Source organism: Dendroctonus ponderosae, unplaced genomic scaffold (assembly GCF_020466585.1).
Source record: "Dendroctonus ponderosae isolate FM_Combo_2020 unplaced genomic scaffold, Dpon_F_20191213v2 Dpon_F_20191213_5, whole genome shotgun sequence".
NCBI lineage: Eukaryota > Metazoa > Arthropoda > Insecta > Coleoptera > Curculionidae > Dendroctonus > Dendroctonus ponderosae.
In genome coordinates, this window is record NW_026018715.1 from 14,470,018 (window position 1) to 14,478,705 (window position 8,688).

Here is an 8,688-nt window from a genome sequence, read left to right on the forward strand (position 1 = left end):
AGGCTGCATTCAACAGCAGCCATTGGCCGAATGGAATCAGGCAGTAGTTATTTACTGATTGGCTGGCAGCTCGCTCTGAATCATTGGGGTATAAACTAATTCGATATTAAGTACCCTTCGTGTTACCACTAAACGATTTCGGCTCCTCCTAAGTACCGTGATTTGTTGGCTCGATCTCTCAATACCGAAATCGCATCTTGAGTGGATTGGCGCGTTGTATTCGTGCAGCAACCATGACGAGCATCCAACAATGAAAATCACAACCATCTGCCGGCCTTTATTGAGAATAAAATATCTCCCCTCATTATAGATCGTAAACGTTTGCTAAATATACTCGAGTTCCACTATATTATTTCATATACAGTCAAGCATTAATTTATTATACTTTTATACGTACGTCAGGACACAACTGGCTTCCCAGCCATTGTTAACGAATGATTAACTTTCGGCATGGCATGAAAAAGACCCTTTCAAAATCTTGTTTGTAATTTTTAATGTACTCTTAATTGTTCAGTTTGTCCAATTTGAATTTCATTCAATGGCTGTTTGGTAATAATTATATATTTATGTTAAATTTATTACGTACAGGTAAAAAGGTGATACATACTTGGGGACCTCAATGGGGCAATTAAGCGCCATTGTGCTCAATTTTTTCTTCCTGGCATTTTGGACAGCCAGTTATAAAATTGATTAATACCTGATTTCCTCAAAAGAACCAGTTAGCGACAAAATACTTAAAATCCCCAATGTGCAAACCAGTAAAACCCAGGCATATTTGAGAGCTGTTTTCTTAAAAGCCATGTTCAACACGTGTTTTTAATAACCGCAACATTTCTGGGTTCCATAAGTGTCGAATACTAATTATCGAACGCGGGCGCTTCCTAAACTGCCTACTAATTGGCCTATTGGACTGGAAATATTAACGATTCACACACCATGCCAATTCTCTTTAATGCTCCAAAGGACGGCCTTAATAGATAATCAATCACTCATAAATCCTTCCTAGAATCCGGTTCATTAAAACCACTCAGCATTTGATGGTTTCGTAAGACTTCCAGGAATAAATCCAGCCAAGTTTTGTCAATTATTCAAAAAAAAATCAGTTTGTAGCTGTATTATTATCACTCCTATAGATTCAGTGTCATTTATTCACAATGATAAAATCTGGTGTTTCTTCATCAGCGAGTAAAATTAATCTGAAAATGACACAAAACACCAACCGGTTCAGAAATTTCCAAACTTGATTTGAGCCATGACAATCAAGGAGCATTTCATGCATTCCATCCATTGGATTAACTGAAAAAGCATTTAAACAACCAAAAATCGAGTAAACTTTAGACCGATTGCACATCTAATTGGCCCATAGTTTAAACACTCTAAACGCTACAAATCACGTGGGCACTCGCCCTCAAAGGCAGAAATCGCTCACTTTGTCAATCCCGATGTTAATCCGGATTTGACTTCCAAATCTCATTAGATTTGACAATGAGGCGCAGTGGGGCTGCTGGACGTTATCTTATGTTAACATGACAAGACCCATAAAGGGTGGTTTGTACACGCATTGTGCCTTTAAATTTGAAAATCTCCTTCTATGGGGTGTTGGCGAACGATAACCGGACCAGCAATTAAAGTTGGCATTTAATATTTTCAAAAATCCATGCGTTTGGGTTTGAGTTCCATGGTCATAAAAATCCTTGAAGAGGAAAAAAAGCTTTAAAAGATTTTTTGCAGGATTCCATTGAAGACTCGTGAACCAAAACCCCTTTTTAGAGTGAAAGAAATCCGCCCAAATATATATCTTATGTGAAATTTATAGAGTCGTCTAAAAGTGGCCATACCCGTTTCAACAATATGAGGGAGGGTGTTAATGTTCCAACTGAAAGAAGTTAGTCATGTATGAGTGAGTGGCAGCCAGACAATATTATAGAGCGATCCGATCTCCAACACTTTGAATCGCCCGAACTTTCAATGGGACAATGGGGCCTGTGAAAGTTGTTCAAGAGTGTCGTTTTATTGACTTTACTCATTTGAATTTCTATATATGGCTAATTTGCACGGGGACTGGCGGAATAATCGTCATCACCAGCATCGGTTAGTTTTGCTTCATTTAGTTCGAATGTCGCGCAGCGCCTTAAACCCGATAAAAAAGTCCGAAACATAATGTCCCATGCGCCATTTATTCCGTTAATTTTTGCAAATATCCCTGTGACTAGAGCCTTTTTCTCCTGTTTCCTCCATTAAACCTAATTTAGATCCGTCTAAATTACTCTTAATGTGCAATAACGATGGTAGATAGGCTTTTGCTTTATCTTTATGATTGAAATTCCCAACGGTTCTAAAGCACGCACTTCCAGATTGTCGCTTCAAAGGCCACTCGTTGGGGGGCTGGTGGATTTGAGCACTTTCCAGCGTTGACCAAAGCGATTTTTCAGTCTTAAGAATGACACTTTAACAAATTCCTAGATACCCATTTTCAGCCTGTCGGTTTGAGTGATGGATCGATGCTGTGGCCCATAATGACCAAAAAGACACGGTAAACACCCTTGTAATTCTTGTAATGTCCACAAACAAATTGCCCACCAACGTCGCATCACCTAACGCTATTCCTTCTGTTGTCAGATTGCAAATTATACAGCAGGTCCCAGATGAATTGTCCGGCTATTGTTCCCAAAGCCACGCCGGTTTAGGACCATTGAGAACACCCACCTTGCAAATGCATCAAAGTTTCGACACCTGATGATCAGATATTTGGACGTGCATGAGCGAAACGTATCGCGACTCAGAAATATGGCTTCAGATTCTTAAAGCACAGCCTTCGAGGCTTGGAGCAGTTGCTTTACAACCGAAGGAAAAGCAAATCGGTACTTCAGATTATAAGAATAAAGTCATGGTTTTGCTGGGGACTGGAGCAAACGCTTCATTTTTCACCTTCATGGTTCATCTAGGAAACTTTTTTCTTCCTCAGAGCTCGTAGCGTCTTCCGTACTAACTGGGAGGAGCTGGGCCAAAAAAACAAAAAGTCGTGAATGTGAGGAAAAACTCACTTGAACAGGAAATAGCTGGGAGTTTCCAGGACGTTTTCAGTTACTAAGATGAAGCGATTGGCTTTTGGTATAGATCGACAAGTTTTTAACAAAATTGTCAAGAAAAAACCAAAAATCTCTCGAGCTTGAATCGAATATCACTCGAAAGAGAAAAAATGCGGCTTTAAATGAGGAAAACCTCACTTAAATAGGAAATTTCGGGGAGTTTTCAGAATTTTTTCAGATAACTAAATCGAAGCCATTGATCGATGGGCAACACCGATTTTTCAAAAATTCGCCAAGGAAAAACCAAAAATTCCTGAATGCCGCCTATAACATCACTCAAAACCGAAAGTCCCCGGCTTGATGTGAGGAGAAACTCACTTTAGAGAGTTTAGAAAAAAGAAAATGGCTGGGAGTTTTCAGTTGGTAAGGGGAAGTGATTGGCCGTTGATATACATAGACGAGTTTTTAAAAAAATGTCAAGGAAAAACCAAACATTTCTCAAGCCTGCCCACAATATCACCCGAAAGAGAAAAAATGCGGCTTTAAATAAGGCAAACCTCACTTTAATAGGAAATTTCTGGGAGTTTTCAGAATTTTTTCAGATAACTAAATCGAAGCCATTGATCGTTGGACAACACCGATTTTTCAGTTGGTAAGGGGAAGTGATTGGCCGTTGATATAGACAGGCGAGTTTTTTAAAAAATGTGAAGGAAAAACCAAACATTTCTCAAGCCTGCCCAAATAATCACCCGAAAGAGAAAATCTGCGGCTTTAAATGACGAAAACCTCACTTTTTTTCATTTTTCGATTTTCCAAAAATTCGCCATGAAAAAACCAAAACTTTCAAACGCGCGTTTGGCGCTTCTTGTGCAAAGGTACCTATTGAATGAATCTTCCTCAACATTCTACAGTTTACCAAAGTAGCCCAGTGAATTAATGCGTAGTTCCAATGGGGAGATAGATATCAGAGACATTCATCAAAGCCTACTAAATATCAGCCGGAATTCGAAATCTGCACCATAAATCTCAAACCCTTATCTTTTATGACTTTTAGCAGGTACATTGTTCACATTTTTTACAGCTGTATTACGGCCGAAGAGCCAAATTAAAAAATTCCTTTTGATGATCGGGACGACAAGTCTCCAACAGATGTTGGCTTCATTTCAATAATCGTTTCCCATCCGGGGCATTTAATGCGCGTGGTTTCAATGAATTGGCTACACATTTCCATAAAGAAGTCATCTAGGAATTTGGTCGTTGATGGCGATAAAGGACACACTCATATCGGCCGAGTGGTTATCAGTTGATTTTTTCATCGAGCCTCTTTAACAGCTAATCAGAATCAATTATATTTATCAGCCAAGGCTATTAATACCCTTAATAGCCCTTCAGTGAGGTGGCACCGAAGTCAATAAGTTTTCAAATCCTTTAGTTAATTCGCCGCTCGACTGGAAATCGACATAAACTGTTTATCGCTGGAAATGTCACAATTAATTAAAATGTTATCACGTCATATAAACACTCTGATAAACATAAATCAAACATTATCTAAAATTAAATTGACCTTTTCGACACTAATTCAGAAGTATTTTTAATTACTTATTTACATGGAATTATTGCCTGTAGACATGTGAGTGTGTGGTCTCGCTGCTCTTAATTGTTGATAAAACAATGCTTGATTGAAATTGTGGTAAATAGGAACATTTATTATAATGAATTATTGTTGATAGGGCTTCTATGATGAAAGACCAGTGTTTTACCAAATGCCATTGCATGGACATCAATTGTTTCGTAATCGTTTGTTTACGCGATGAAAAGAACATCTTCTACAGTAAGTAAATGGGGCTGCATAACCAAAACAGCCCCAGAGCCTAATTATCCCTAGGTGAAGGTCCGTCCGGATCTTTTGTTGCGTTTTCTATTGATGTTAATGATTCTGAAATGAATTAATACCGAGAAACCCCCCGCAAACAACTGCTTGCTTCAACCATTTCAAATTTTGATTGACTAATCCTCCATACCTGACCGGTCCAGTAAAGAATGGCACAAACCGAAACCAGCCCGGCAAATTGATTTCCCAGAAACAAGCAATCGCTTTGTTTATCAACCAAAGAGTGACTTGAGCATGTTCGGCATCAAACAAACAGAAAAATTATTTCAAAATTTGACACACTGCGTCTTGAAACACACCAACTACATTTCTTAATTTGAGACCAAAGATGGAATTGTCCCTTTAAAGCCAGGCCAGGCCACAAAACCGACAGCAAAGAACATCATTTGTCATATATTGGACACGGAGCTTTGGACCTGGTACAGTCAAAACGACGATTTTTACTCAGAGGTATGAAATTTAAGGCTTTTTAATTGTTGTCTAGCACAAAAGGCATTCCTTTTCACCCTATTCGATCCCCTTGGCTAAATGGCAATTTCATAAACAGCCAAATCCTCACTGGCCATTGAGGCTTTCAAGGCTTTTGAACCAGAAATACTTGGAGTAATGCACAATACGGAACGGTAAACATTGAAAAAATCGCATTTCACTGGATAAAGCTGTTGATTCCTTTCTCAAAACCAATCAGTGAATCCTTGACATGTTCATAAATCAAATTCATTACTGGGTTTCAGTCATTTATTGTCTCTATTTATCAATCAAAATACGTTTCGGTGTATTTTTCCACCATCATCAGTTTTTATGTGTAGCGCTGTTGTTGCTTTAAGCCTTGGCGTGCAAGAAAATGCACGCTTCTTTCGAGGAATTTAGCTGCAATTTAATATTGCTTGATTCATTATGCACCTACACATAAAGAAAGACACTGAGAGCAAAACCACAATAGTAAAAGGAGCCTCTGTAGGCAAAAAAAAGTTCGTCCAAAAATTCGGGTACTTAAATGCACTGGAAAATGTTGCTTATGAATTCGTCAATTCGGCATTCAAGCCTTCATAAATGTCAACTTTTTCAACTAATATTAATATCTCAAACTCAACCCAACTCAAACTCGGGCAATTTTGGTCTAAATTCGACTCTTACGGGAAAATGTTGCGCTTTTGTGATTTTTGAAAAAAAATTAATTGCAATTCAATTTCCCGATGATTGAGTTGCTCCTAAAAATACATTGAAGAAGTTAAGAATATATTGGCGCGCCCCCAAATTTGTAGCAAAATAGCATATTTCCAGGAACAACCAGCGCTTCAGATCGTTGCAAATTGAAACTCCCCTGCCGTTGAAACCGTGACCAAAATGAACTTTGGGTCTGCAACAGTTTTTTACTCCACCTCTATGGGCTTTTAACGAGTTTTTGAATTTCTGAAAAATGTTGATAACTGTCCGAGTTACTGGGTGAAGAGTGGGAGTCTGTTTGCGAGTTTTAAGCTTGCCAATATTCAATTTTCTTCCAAACTGCTGCAAATGCAAATTTTCTCATAGACAGTGAATGTGTCGAGAATACCTACACTTTGCAAAGCAACTGATGTTCTATTTTGAAAAAGAGGTAGTCGAGGTTAAAATGCAAATTATTTTATACGGGAAATTGTCTTTGCGACCTTAAAATCATCAGAACTTCCAAGTTGTTCAACCGATTGCCATTTTCCGAGATGCAGCTTTGATAGAAAAACGAACGTTTTTCAAGAAATTTCAAAACTTCCAAATCGGCTCGATATAAACTTTTTCGAAACCAAAGCTGTTTTTGCAAAAAAAAATGGCATTAATACTGGCAAATGACCCAAATAATGTTAGCTCAAGCAGGCAACCGAAATAATAGGCATTTTACGACATCCTGGCGGTCAGAAATCATTCATCAGCAAAACCCACAAGTTGCAAAGCAGATAATTAGTTTTTTTCCTAATTAGCAATTTAAATCCCCACACTGAGAGAAACAACACACAACAACGCATTGGAAAACAATGGACTATAAAACGGAAATTGACTTATCCTTAGCAGCACGTTGCAGAATGGAATTAATTAGCTGTACAAGAATAATAACCTGAGCGTAGAGCGGTGGGGTACGATTAAAAAGGGGAACAATTTTATTACCTTAATCCCCTCACATGCTAGTTTACATTTGATTGGCAGTAGAAAGAACCGTTCCCCGCCTATATTTCAACTGTATCCTCCCCTCTGATTGGTTGCATACGATCAAGTGGGGGGCAATAAAATCAATTTAATGCCACCACTTGTTTCAGCTCATCATAAACTAACATATTGTGACGTAATCACGAGCGGGATAGGAATACATGCAAATGGGCTTTGCATATGTAATGCGTTTTCCGATAGATCAGCAAAAAATCAAATGTTCTTGCACTATTTTATATTAACCGACCAGCTGTTAGATACGAAAACGCGAAAGCAGATTGACACTAATTTTGAAACGCTCTGTATATAGATTGTGATGGAAAAGGTGAAAATATTTATATAACTGAATAGGATCCGGTAAAGTCCGATTTAGTCTTTTTAGAGCTGCGGCACGATTGTGCCATTTTCATGTTAAAAGACACTTGATTTAATTCATATTGTCCCGCAAGTTAGGAGGCTTTTAATTGAAGCAGCTGTTTTAACAGGCGGCTGATAAGTTTTTTTGGCAGGAATGTGAGAAAACGTTTTGCAAAAAACACGATTTTCAGCCCAGATAAACAGTAGTATTGTTTCTCACTCAAACTCTGCTGTTTCCCTATGTTCAAAAATTGTGCTTCTTTAACTCCAATTCGTAGGACTTTAGCGTCTTTCTCAGAGACAAATTAGAAATCAAGGATACAAAGCAAATCAATAAAATCAACGCAAAAGATTGGAAATCATATTTTGCAAATCTGTACCGAGAAAATGAGGAAACCTCTTTTCAGAAACACCATGACAGAACAAGGGGAACCAAATGAATTAAAGAGCAGCAGAACGATACCAATTTTTAAAAAGGGACAGAAAACAATCTTGGATAACTACCGCAGAATAACGCTTCTCAACAGCATCATCAAAGTAGTCACCAGGACGATATTAGAGCCGGCATATGCCCTTTTAAAAAAAAATTAAAAAAAGGTCGCTAGTACAATTGAACTTTCCATTTTTTATCAAAAGTTAGACTCAGTTTCAGCTTGTTGGAGCACAGATAAACTAAGCTTCCCGAAGACTTTAAAAAAAATTGCACATTTTCAAACATTTTCTGTCTCCTAACTTCTCTGAATACTTCGTGCATGAAGCCAAAGGGTGCGCAGCATTGAAGATAATTAGAAGAAAATCGTGTAGGTTTAACTATGAGTGAGATACGAAGAAGATAACAATTTATATGAAGCTATTGGAAAGTGAAAAACCTACCAAGTTTGAGTATTTTGTTGAAAGAATTTGAACAGCGCGAAGAATTCATTATTGCAGCCTACAAAAAATCAAAATATCAGAAGATTTAAACTCAGTTTCTGCTGGTTGGGGCACAGATAAACTAAGCTTCCTACTTTAAAGAAAAATTGCACATTTTCAAACATTTTCCGTCTTCTAACTTCTCTGAATACTCTGAATACCTGAATGTTCAGTTGAAAGCAACTGAGAGGAGCAAAGAATTCACTATTGCAGCCTATAAAAAATCAAAATTTCAGAAGATTTGGACTCAGTTTCAGCTTGTTGAGTCACAAATAAACCAAGTTTGCTGAAGACTTTAAAGAAAAATTGCACATTTTCAAA